At 49.1% G+C, this 13,579-nt stretch overlaps 1 protein-coding gene across 2 annotated transcripts in view; it reads left to right on the forward strand.

Moving 5' to 3' along the window:
- LOC147727539 (E3 ISG15--protein ligase HERC5-like) overlaps positions 1 to 13,579 on the forward strand; it is a 324,404-nt gene that overhangs the window by 97,955 nt on the left and 212,870 nt on the right. The gene's annotated exons all lie outside the window — the stretch shown is intronic.

Genomic DNA, 13,579 nt, shown 5'->3' on the forward strand with positions numbered 1-13,579 from the left:
GATGAACTAGTCAGGGATATTTGCTTATGCTTTTCCGCCTCTCCCACTCATTCCATCGGTGGTTCGGAAAATCAGGCAAACATCTCTCAAACTAATCCTAGTAGCTCCAACATGGGCACGTCAACCCTGGTTCACAACCCTGTTGGAACTCTCTCTGGTACTGCATCAAAAATTACATTTAACTCCCAGTCGCCTCACACAGAGCCATGAAGAAAACAAACACCCAGATTCCAAACAATTGAACCTTGCAATCTGGCTCCTGAAGTCATAGAGTATGGTTATCTGCCCCTTCCACCAGACTGTATGAACATTATTAAGGAGGCCAGAAGGCCTACCACAAGAGCCTGCTACGCAGCCAAATGGAAGCGATTTGTTATCTATTGTAATAACAATAACATCAAACCTCATGATGCTTCCATACAAAACATTCCCTGCTACCTGTTACATTTGCAGCAGTCAGCGTTGGCCTATACATCCATCAGACTACATCTCGCTGCAATAGCAGCCTTTCTTCAAAATAGAAAGCATTTATCGTTCTTTAGAGTGCCTGTAATCAAAGCATTTATGGAAGGACTCAAAAGAGTGATACCACCAAGACTTCCACCTGCCCCAGTGTGTAATCCTAATATAGTCCTCACAAGGTTAATGGGCCCACCATTTGAACCCATGCACAAATGTGAACTACAGTTCTTCACTTAGAAAACCGCTTTCCTCATTGAAATCACTTCATTAAGGAGAGTGGGTGAACTACAGGCACTAACCATAGAAGAACCTTTTTTCCAGCTTCACAAAGATAAAGTAGTTATTCGTACCAATCCCAAATTCCTACCAAAGGTAGTATCTGCATTTCACATAAATCAGTCGGTTGAGTTACCTGTTTTTTTCCCTTAACCTGATTCGGTTGCAGAACGAGCTCCACACACCTTAAATGTTAGAAGAGCACTGTTGTATTACACTGAGAGAACAAAATCTATTTGTAAGACCAAACAACTCTTTGTCGCTTTTGCACCAGCTCAAAATGTCAATCCTATATCCAAATCAGGTATTGCTAGGTGGATCGTTAAATGTATTCAGATTTCCTATGGAAAAGCCAAAGGGACTCTTAACGGAACCCGCTAGAGCACACTCTACTCGTAAGCTAGGGGCTACTATGGCTTTCTTAGGGAACATCCCTGTTACTGACATCTGCAAAGCTGCAACATGGTCCACACCATACACATTCACCAAGCACTATTGTGTAGATGTGTTAGCAAGACAACAAGCGAATGTGGGCCAAACAGGACTTAAAACTCTGTTTCAGACAACTCCATCAGTTACAGGATAGCCACTGCTTGGGGGAGACTGCTGTATAGTCTATGCATGCAAAAGCAACTATTGATGGACAGAATGCAGAACAATGTCATACATTCACCCCAGTACAGAGATCTGGGCCTCAATCCATCGTTTTTTGCTCACCATGCCATTCCAGTTTGAACCTAGCAATATGCAAATCAGTCTTGACCCTGTGCCCCATGGGAACAGTCCAGCCCGAAATGCCAAGCCAGGTCCTCCCTGGACTGGAAACAAGCCTCCTAGGACCGGTTTCGGGCTTTCAGCCCTCACCAGCCAGGATAGCTTGATTCCAGTGGCATGGAGAGCACAGGACTCACATCTGAGCATACCCGTCTCACTCGAAGTGACAAATGCAAAAACAACAGTTGATGGACAGAATGCAGAACAATGTCATACATTCACCCCAGTACAGAGATCTGAGCCTAAATCCATTGTTTGTTTGCTCACCATGCTATTCCAGTTTGAACCTAGCCATGTGCAAATCAGTCTTGACCCTGTGCCCCATGGGAACAGTCCAGCCCGAACTGCCAAGCCAGGTCCTCCCTGGACTGGAAACAAGCATCCTAGGACCGGTTTCGGGCTTTCAGCCCTCTTCAGCCAGGATAGCTTGGTTCCAGTGGCATGGAGAGCACGGGACTCACGTCTGAGCATACCCGTCCCACTCGGGGTGACAAATGCAAAAACAACAGTTGATGGACAGAATGCAAAACATTGTCATACATTCACCCCAGTACAGAGATCTGGGCCTAAATCCATCGTTTTTTTTGCTCACCATGCCATTCCAGTTTGAACCTTGCCATATGCCCATATGCAAATCAGTCTTGACCCTGTGCCCCATGGGAACAGTCCAGCCCGAATTGCCAAGCCAAGTCCTCCCTTGCCTGGAAACAAGCATCCTAGGACCGGTTTTGGGCTTTCAGCCCTCTTCAGCCAGGATAGCTTGATTCCAGTGGCATGGAGAGCACGGTCCTCACGTCTGAGCATACCCGTCCCACACGGGGTGACAAATGCAAAAACAACAGTTGATGGACAGAATGCAGAACAATGTCATACATTCACCCCAGTACAGAGATCTGGGCCTAAATCCATAATGTTCGAGGCATGTGGGCTGCTGAATTCATATCTGTGCATAGATCGCCGCCTAGTGTTGGGTCCGGATGATTGCACATTGTTGTCCTGGAAGAGTCTTCGAAGTATCACGAGATAGGTGGCTCCTCCCCTGGACTACAGTGCGCATGGGCATCGACTCCATCCCCAGATTGTTTTTTTCCGCCATTGGGTTCGGATGTGTTTCGGTTCCCTCTGTCGGAATCGATAATTGTTTAACTTTCTTTACTTGAGACCAAAAGGTCTTTAGGACTCGCGTCGGTATAGTCTATCGTTCGGGTTTGTTTGTTCATCGGCTCCGAACCATTGCTGCCCTTCCGCGTGCTTTCGGCGCGGACGGGCCTACACGATGCTCCAGACTACTTCATCATGGAACGAAGTCCATTTAAGAGGTGCCCAGTGTGTGCCTCGAAGTACCCGCACATCGACGTGCACCCAGTGTGCAATAAGTGCTTGTCACCGGACCACGACGAGGCCAAGTGTATGGCCTGCTCCAAGTTCCGGTCGAAGAAGACTCTCAAGCTACGCCGGGCCGCAAGACTGCAGGCCCAGAGTTCGGCACCCCCTCCAGCGAACATCTTCGAGGAGGATGTTGACGACGAGACAGTCCAGAATGTCTCGGACTCTAACCCGGCGTCGGAGGTCGAGGAAAACTACGACGCGGAAGACGAGGAGTTCGAGGAAGTCGTCGAGGAGGTAGGGGACGACGACGGGGCCATTGCCACCGTAGAGGATAGCTCGGAGGAGGAGCTTCCTCAGACTGACTCCGGGGCCATCCGCCATTATGAGGCCCAGGTCGAGGGATCGCCTTCGGGCCTTACCCAAGACCTCAATACCCGCCCCACGGCTCTGCCTTCCGGCCCGGCCATGGACATTGGTGCGGCGCCACTCCCGGTGCAGAAACCGAAAGTGAAACCATCGGTGTCGACGCCACCCGTATCGAAACCGAAAGCGCAAGTCGCACTGGTTGGGTCGAAGACTTCGGAGGCCTCGGCGCCGAAGAAATCCAAGATGGCCGTCGAGCTCAAGAGCCACGCCAAAATGGCCGATCCGAAGACTACGGTGTTGAAGCCGAAGGCGAAGACGCCCGACGCGGCTGCGTCGGCGCCGAAGTTGGTCGACGCTCTGAAGAGTCGCGTCGACACCAAGAAGGTCGATGACCATAAGAAGGCCCCAAAGAAGCGGCAGGACGACCCCAAGTCTCTGGCTGCACCGCTTCCACTTGACAAGGCAAAGGGGGGAGCTGCGTCGGCTCCGAAGACTGCGGTCTTGGTTGCCGACCCGAACCCGGAGTCGGAAGACTCTCTCGAGCCGGTCCGTCCCTCCGCCTCGTTCACCAAGAAGGTCTCGGAGTCCCTTCAGCGTATTCGGGAGGGGGCCGAGGCGGTCGAGCCACAAACCACTGTGCCGCCCAAGCCTCTACAGAAACCGGCGAAGGCGCAGACGCCGATTCTCTTCAAGTTGCCGCCGAAGACGGCGCCGAAGGCTTTCACTGCGAAACCTGGGGCCGGAGTGCCCTTGAAGTTGGCTTCGACGCCAAAGGCATCGTTGATGGTTCCAAGCCCGCACCACCGACCACTGGCGGAGGAGGAGCGTCGAGAGGTGATCATCGACGCCAACACAGGCAAGCTCTCTCTCCTTAAACGGAAGATCACCCCGGAGCCGGCTTTGGAGCACTTCCACATCCCACTTAAAAAGAAGTTGGACTCTGCGGGTACATCTGCCCCTATGGAGCCTGCATCTCCACAAAGTCAGGAACTCTCACCCACTCATTCTAATGTTGGGGAGGGTGATGGAGACGATGAGGATGAGTATGCTTATCCAGTTTACTCAGACCCAGAGGATGTGACAGAGCCATGGTCTGCCGGGGGCGACCCTGGGGACCCTCATTCGGGACAGGAGCCGCAGCTTTTTGCTGCAAAGACTTCCCCAACAGAAGACTCTGCGGCCTTCAACGCCCTAATTGAAAGAGCTGCAGCCAATCATGACGTCGACCTCCATGCAGACCCAGTGGACGTCGATTTTCTTTTTGACACCTTTTCAGTGGCTGAAAAAACTGTTAAGACATTGCCAATGCTCAAAGGAGTGTTAAAACATGCGCCAGAGGTTTTCAAGGAGCCCACACGGGCAAGAGTCATTAATCCTCGTATTGACAAGAAGTACAAGGCAGCGCCCACTGATCCAACATATATCAAAGGACAGTTGCCACTAGACTCTTTGGTTGTCTCCAACGCACGCAAACGAGCCAACTCACAGACTACGGGTGATGCTCCTCCCCCAGACAAGGAATCAAAAGTGTTTGAGGCTTCGGGGAAACGTATTGCAGCGCAGGCAGCCAATATGTGGCGCATATCCAGCAAGCAGGCGCTACTTGCACGCTACGACAGGGCACACTATGACACTCTAGAGACCCTTCTACAGCACTTACCAGATCAGTATAAGGAGGCAGCTGAAATGTTGATTCAGGAGGGGAAGCTTATCACCAATGCTTCAATTAAGTGTGCTCTAGATGTGGCTGATACCGCCTCACGAGCAATAAACACTAGCGTTCTACTGCGCCGACATGCATGGCTCAGAATATCAGGCTTTAAACCAGACATTCAAACTACAATCCTAAACCAAACTGTCAATCCAGACCACCTGTTTGGCCCAGAAGTGGATGCCACCCTCGAAAAAATGAAAAAAGACACTGACACTGCTAAATCTATGGGTGCCCTGCAGTCCCAGCAGTTTCGGGGTGGTTCCTTTCGCCGCTCCAATAACAGAGGCACCTCAAGGGGTCAAGCGTCACAATCCACGCAATTCTATAAAAGTAACACCCAATCCTCATATACCAACAAGGGTCGGGGTGGATACCGTGGCAACAACGTCAAAGGCAGAGGACGTGGAAATAACAGCTCCAGGTCCTCCACCGCCAGCAAACAGTGACGCCTTGTCACTGCCCCCCGACCACGCAACACCGGTCGGGGGGAGACTCCAGCAGTTCCTCCCCGTGTGGAAGTCCATCACCACGGACAGGTGGGTCAGATCTCTTATCCAATACGGTTATTGTCTGGAGCTCACATCCACTCCACCCAACATACCTCCAAAAAGCCGTCCTATGTCCGGCGAGCACTTGCACTTGTTGCAGCAGGAAGTCAACGCCATGCTGCAAAAAGGGGCAATAGAGCTCGTTCCACTGCAAGAAAGGGGTACAGGGGTTTACTCCCTGTACTTTCTAATTCCAAAGAAGGACGGATCCCTCAGGCCCATCCTAGACCTCAGACCTCTCAACTTGTATATTCTGTCAGAACATTTCCATATGCTCACGCTGCAGCAGGTTCTCCCACTGCTTCGGCAAGGGGACTTCCTGGCGACTCTGGATCTCAAGGATGCATACTTTCACATTCCCCTGCATCCTTCACACAGAAAATACCTAAGGTTCACCATTCAAAACCAGCACTACCAGTTCAAGGTTCTGCCTTTTGGGGTCACCACAGCGCCCAGGGTCTTCACGAAGTGCCTAGCGACGGTGGCGGCGCATCTAAGACGTCAAAACATCCACGTCTACCCCTATCTGGACGACTGGCTCATTCAAGCAAAGTCGGACCAGCAGTGCGCCGACCACGTGTCCCACACCATTCACCTTCTGCACGATCTGGGGTTCTCACTGAATTACCCAAAATCCCATCTCCAGCCCGCCCACATACGGCAGTATCTGGGTGCAACCATAAACACTCTGGGGGCCACTGCGCAGCCGAATTCAGTGAGAGTCGCCAGTATTCAGTCGCTGATCCAAAGATTCAGACCTCAGCACTCGCTTCCAGCAAGAGTGTTCATGCAGTTGATAGGCATGATGGCCTCCTGCATCTCCATTGTCCCGCACGCGAGACTACATATGCGTCCGCTTCAGGAGGGCTTAGCACGTCAGTGGACTCAGGCTCACGGGCAATTGAAAGACCTAGTGTTGGTGAGCGGTCGGGCATACAACTCTCTGCATTGGTGGAATCCACAAAACCTTTGCAAGGGCCGACCGTTCCAGGAGCCTGTGCCACAGATTATCCTGATGACGGACGCTTCTCTCCAGGGTTGGGGAGCGCATGTACTCCATTACACAGTGCAGGGACTATGGACACTACAGCAAAAGAAGATGCACATCAATGTGCTAGAACTGATGGCGATCTTTATGGCCTTAAAGGCGTTCAAAGTACATCTGTGCAACAAGGTTGTGTTGATCCGGACGGACAACATGACGGCCATGTACTACATTCAGAAACAGGGAGGGACACACTCTCCGCAGCTGTCTCATCTGGCTCAGAGCATGTGGAAGTGGGCCATTCAGAGGAACATCTTCCTCATGGCAGAACACCTCCCAGGCAAAGACAATCAGATGGCGGACCTGCTCAGCAGGCACAGCCACCAAATGCACGAGTGGGAGATACATCCATCAGTACTCCAGCCGTACTTTCAAAGATAGGGTCATCCAGAGATAGACCTGTTCGCCACAAGGGAGAACACAAAATGCCAAAGCTTCGCCGCCAGGTTCCCACACCCGCAATCGCAGGGCAATGCGATATGGATGAACTGGTCAGGCAAATTTGCGTACGCTTTTCCCCCAGCACCCCTGATACCGCTGGTGGCACGCAAGCTCAGGCAACACTCGATGACTCTCATCCTGGTTGCTCCGACGTGGGCTCGCCAACCATGGTACACCACGTTTCTGGAACTGTCCGTGGTACCGCATCAAAGGCTTCATCTCACACCCAGCCTTCTGACGCAGAGCCATGGCGACATTCAGCACCCGGATCCGCGACAGCTCAACCTGGCGATCTGGCTCCTGAGGTCCTAGAGTTTGGCTACCTTAACCTTCCTCCCAATTGCATGGACATCATTCGGGAGGCAAGAAAGCCCACTACCAGAGCATGTTATGCGGCCAAATGGAAGCGGTTTGTCATTTATTGCGCAAACCACAACATTAATCCGCTAGATGCTTCCATTCAGAACATCATCTGTTACCTGTTCCATCTGTACCAGTGTAATTTGGCATATACTTCCATCCGCATTCACCTGTCTGCGATGGCCGCGTACCTCCAGAATAGACAGCACCTTTCACTTTTCAAAGTGCCTGCTATCAAAGCTTTTCTGGAAGGACTCAAACGGGTCATTCCACCGCGGACCCCACCAGCTCCAGAATGGAACCTCAATGTGGTTCTTACAAGACTGATGGGTCCTCCCTTTGAGCCACTACATTCTTGCGAACTTCAGTTCTTGACTTGGAAAGTGGCTTTCTTGGTAGCAATTACATCGCTATGGAGGGTTAGTGAGCTGCAGGCCCTCAGAATCCAAGAGCCTTTCTTCCAGGTTCATGCTAACAGGGTAGTGCTCCGCACTAACCCTAAATTTCTACCCGAGGTTGTGTCTCAGTTCCACATAAACCAAACAATTGAGTTGCCGGTGTTTTTTCAAAATCCTGAGTCACTGGCGGAGCGGATGCTCCACACCCTTGACGTTAAAAGGGCCCTAATGTATTACATTGATAGGACCAAGGATTTTAGAAAGACTAAGCAGCTTTTCGTTGCCTTTGCGTCACACCACAAAGGTAACGCTATTTCCAAGGCTGGTATTGCTAGGTGGATTGTGAAATGTATTCAGATCTGTTATGCAAAGGCTAAACACACTCTTACAATTCCACCGAGAGCCCACTCCACCAGAAAGTTGGGGGCCTCTATGGCCTTCCTTGGAAACATTCCCTTAGAGGACATATGTAGAGCAGCCACATGGTCTACCACACATACATTTACTAAACATTACTGTGTAGACGTGCACTCTAAACAGCAGGCAGCTGTAGGGCAGGCTGTTCTCAAGGCACTTTTCCAAACTGCTGCAGCTGGCACGGGCGGCCGCCGCTAATGGAGGGACTGCTATGTATTCTATGCACAGATATGAATTCAGCAGCCCACATGCCTCGAACTGCAAATGCTACTTACCAGTATGCATCTGTTCTTGGCATGTAGGGCTGCTGACATTCATATCGCCCGCCCTCCTCCCCGGCGCCGGTCGCAGCTGCAGTGTTTACATATCATTTCATGGCATGGTCATCATTCACAAAGTTCACTCTATCTCGGCCACAATGGCTAAAACAATCTGGGGATGGAGTCGATGCCCATGCGCACTGTAGTCCAGGGGAGGAGCCACCTATCTCGTGATACTTCGAAGACTCTTCCAGGACAACAATGTGCAATCATCCGGACCCAACACTAGGCGGCGATCTATGCACAGATATGAATGTCAGCAGCCCTACATGCCAAGAACAGATGCATACTGGTAAGTAGCATTTGCATTTTTTGCTCACCATGCCATTCCAGTTTGAAGCTAGCCATATGCAAATCAGTCTACCCTATGCCCCATAGTAACTGTCCAGCCCGAACTGCCAAGCCAGGTCCTCCCTGGACTGTAAACAAGCATCCTAGGACCGGTTTCAGACTTTCAGCCCTCTTCAGCCAGGATGGCTTGATTCCAGTGGCATGGAGAGCACGGGACTCACGTCTGAGCATACCCATCCCACTCTGGACGAGTATGCTCAGACGGTAAGTTCGGTCTGGACTGTTCCCATGAGGCACAGGGTCAAGACTGATTTGCATATGGCCATGTCCGAACTGGGGTGGCTTGGTGAGCAAAATAACGATGGATTAAACCCAGATCTGTGACTGGGGGTGAATGTTTTGCCATTGTGCAACATTCCGTCCATCATTTTGTGTGTTTTGCTGTTCACCCTATGTGGGAAGGATGTATGTCGTTACAACGCATACTTTTACAACACATACCTTTATAACACATTTTTTACACCGCAACATCCATTACAACGCATTCCATTACAACGCATGCCATTACAACAAATTCTTTGAAGCTACCTTTACAACGCATTCCACTACAATGCATACTACATTTACAACGCACAGCATTACAACGCATACCATTACATTGCATGTATGGTAAGTATTGGATAGTGTAGGGGTAAAAATTACTATTCTAACTCCAGGGGGTGCAACAGTAGGGTAAGTGTTGGATAGTGTAGGGGTAAAAATTACTATTCTAACTCCAGGGGGTGCAACAGTAGGGTAAGTATTGGATAGTGTAGGGGTATACATTACTATTCTAACTCCAGGGGGTGCAACAGTAGGGTAAGTGTTGGATAGTGTAGGTATGCGTTGTAATGGTATGCGTTGTAATGACTGCGTTGTAATGACATGCGTTGTAGTGGTATGCGTTGTAGTGACATTCGTTGTAATGGTTGCGTTGTAATGGATGTTGCGTTGTAAAAGTTTCGTTGTAAATGTAGTGCGTTGTAAAAGTTGCGTTGTAAGTGTTGTTTCCCATGTGGGAAGGGTATGCCCAGACATAGGTCCCATGCTCACTAAGCCACTGGAGTCAAGCTATCCAGGCTGATGAAGGCTGATAGCCAGAAACCATCCTTGGATGCTTGATTCCGGTCCAGGAAAGACATGGCTTGGCAGTTCGGTCTGGACTGTTCCCATGAGGCACAGAGTCAAGCCTGATTTGCATATGGCCATGTCTGAACTGGGTTGGCTTGGTGAGCAAAATAACAATGGATTAAACCCAGATCTGTGACTGGGGGTGAATATTTTGCCATTGTGAAACATTCCGTCCATCATTTCGTGTGTTTTGCTGTTCACCCTATGTGGGAATGGTATGCCCAGACGTGGGTCCCGTGCTCACTAAGCCACTGGAGTCAAACTATCCAGGCTGATGAAGGCTGATAGCCAGAAACCGGTCCTAGGATGCTCGATTCCGGTCCAGAAAAGACATGGCTTGGCAGTTAGGTCTGGACTGTTCCCATGAGGCACATGGTCAAGACTGATTTGCATATGGCCATGTCTGAACTGGGGTGGCTTGGTGAGCAAAATAACGATAGATTAAACCCAGATCTGTGACTGGGGTGAATGTTTTGCCATTGTACAACATTCCGTCCTTCATATTGTGTTTTTTTTGCTATTCACCCTATGTGGGAAGGGTATGCCCAGATGTGGGTCCCATGCTCACTAAGCGACTGGAGTCAAGCTATCGTGGCTGATGAAGGCTGATAGCCAGAAACCGGTCCTAGGATGCTTGATTCCGGTCCAGGAAAGACATGGCTTGGCAGTTAGGTCTGGACTGTTCCCATGAGGCACATGGTCAAGACTGATTTGCATATGGCCATGTCTGAACTGGGGTGGCTTGGTGAGCAAAATAACGATGGATTAAACCCAGATCTGTGACGGGGGGTGAATGTTTTGCCATTGTGCAACATTCTATCCATCATTTTGAGTGTTTTGCTGTTCACCCTATGTGGGAAGGGTATGGCCGGACGTGGGTCCCATGCTCACTAAGCCACTGGTGTCAAGCTATCCTGGCTGATGAAGGCTGATAGCCAGAAACCGGTCCTAGGATGCTTGATTCCCGTCCAGGAAAGACATGGCTTGGCAGTTCAGTCTGGACTGGTCCATGAGGCACAGGGTCAAGACTGATTTGCATATGGCCATGTCTGAACTGGGGTGGCTTGGTGAGCAAAATAACGATGGATTAAACCCAGATAAATACAGGGCACCACCACTTCTCTCTCGATGCAAATCATTTTCTATAATTGCATTGAATTGGCTCCAAATCATTCCGCTTTGTGCCCTTGTGCACAAAACTACATTCCCCATAAGGCCTAGCTCTCTACCTGAGGACTTGTATTAGGTAAACACACCCACCTCCCATCTTGAAACCACTGCAGAACGCCGTATACTAAGACCGAGGCAGACACAGGTATGCTACGCTCGTGCACTCCCTAATTCTGCCACTTAAACTCTCGGCTTTGTTTATTTTTTAATCAATCCATTCCGCTATTTTCGCAGCGGATGCCGTGAAAACCCCGATCTGACAAAGAAAAGAACAAACAGAAAAATACGAGGCTACTCGGTACCGGGACTGTTAATCTCAGGTACGTCTCTAGGGGAGCACTGCCGAGCACGACCGGGTTACATCCAAGCATGTTCCTGATCAAATTGTCCTCTTGTCCCCACAGCGCCCGCCCTTCACGGCGTTTCTTAACTCCCGTCATGGAAAATTATGTGAACATAGCGCCAGCCGCCAGCCTTCCTTAAAGTGCACCAGCTGACGGTAGGTCGTGTCATTCCTTTCCATTTATCGACTGGCCATAGAGATATAGAGTCAGTCCCCTAATGGTTCATTCGTTTTGTAGGTGGCCCCCGCCCTCATTTTGATTATACAACGACAAGTCCATTCCTGCACTTCCAGACTCAACGTGCTCTTTTTCTTGAATTTGCTTCAACCCCTACACTGGTAGGTTCATGTCAATAACGGATTGTCACATTAATAGGGTCTATTGTTCACGATTACAAAAATTAAATTTCGTTACCCTTTCCCTTTACCCCACAGACAGATTAATTGCGCCCTGATGAGATTCCAGGAAACCACCACCTGGATTCGAAACGCGTCGGCCAGTTAGAAAGGATTAATTGTGATCCATTCCTCCATACCAGCTCGCGCTGGTTGTAAAAAGAGTTACAACGTGTATTCGTTTCATTGCTAATTTCTTTCCCTTTTTCTTAACTTTTTTGGGTACTAAACTCATTCTCCATATTTGTAAAAATTCACTGTCTCACGTTGCACATGCTTAAACTGTTCTGTTTGTTTGTTTTTGAATTATCTTGTCATTTATGCTTGAACGTCTTTTTCTCAATTTGTAATACATTTATATGGCAATCAGTCCATTAATTCTGGTGTAAATATGCATTGTTGATAAGTGTCTTTGTGTGTCTTCTCATTTATGATTTTTGACAAACATTGACTAACTGATAAAATGTGTTGGTATAAATAAAAATACCTAGTTGATTACGACATTCAGCGTGTTCAACTCTCCTCAAGTGTGGATTTAAATGTAGGTGAAGAGGCACTCTTTTGGTGTGTTTGTATAGTCTATGCATAGCATGTGATCTACAGCTCACATGCCTCGAACGCAAAATGCTACTTAACCACTATGCATTTGTTCTTGGCATGTAGAGCTGTAGAATCTCATGTGCCCACCCACCTCCCTGGGTACATGTAGCTGCTGTAGCTCTCTTGTCATTATATATATACATATGCATGGACATCTCTATTCTTTACTACTACTCCATTCTCTCACCCTCTGTGGAAAACAATTTGAAGATGGAGTCGGTGACCATGCGCACTATCACCTAAAGGAGGAGTCACCTACTTCATGACTAGGAAGACTTCTTCAAAGAAAATAAAGTGCAAACATCCGGACCCAACACTAGATGGCGATCTATGCATAGCATGAGATTCTACAGCTCTATATGCCAAGAACAGATGCATACTGGGTAAGTAGCATTTTCCTATTTGCATTCGATATTGAGCTCTATTAGGTACTTTTGGCACAAGATTTAGATGAAGAGTGTCCACTGCTCAGCTTCTACAAGACAACCGCTTCAGCAAGGACAGCTGATATGCCATGGGGTTGGAAGTGTATAGTAATGACTGGATTCATACACAGGGAAAATTTACTGAGATTTATGCAGCGCTTGAAGGAAGCAGTAACCTCATGATCATAACAACATGAGAGAATATACGAGGTAAATAATGCAAACATCGAAAAGGAAATTGTGAAAATGCTGGAGCAGATGTCTTCCGTTGTTCACCCACAAGGATCTCACTGTATTGATTATAAGAGCAAAGTTGATCCAATTGGATGCCCCTGGTTTCCCGCAGTACAAGACGGGAGGAGGAGACCCTCCTCAGACAATGGAAATGCACCACCCTCATTCCCATGGGTAGAAAGTGGAGACGCTGCATCTGAAGCAGGGGGAGCGGGGAAAGGACCACATTAAGAAACTCTGCAGACTACCTCTTCTCAAGCACTGTCCCTGGTAGACAGTAGGGGGAAGGTGGGGCTATAGTTTGTGGTTCGAGGTGAGGAAGTCTCTCGGCCAGAGCTGCTTGCTCCCCTGCCTGTCCCTTTACCTGCTGTGTCAGGAAGGCTGAGATGCCGCGTTCTCACACCTCACTGTAACCATGCCCCAGGTGCCAAGTCCAGAACAAGCACGGTGCTCTATGCTACAAATCTATAGTTATAGATAAGTAACTTATTTAAAAAAAG

Source organism: Lissotriton vulgaris, chromosome 3_1, assembly GCF_964263255.1.
Source record: "Lissotriton vulgaris chromosome 3_1, aLisVul1.2, whole genome shotgun sequence".
Classification (NCBI taxonomy): domain Eukaryota; kingdom Metazoa; phylum Chordata; class Amphibia; order Caudata; family Salamandridae; genus Lissotriton; species Lissotriton vulgaris.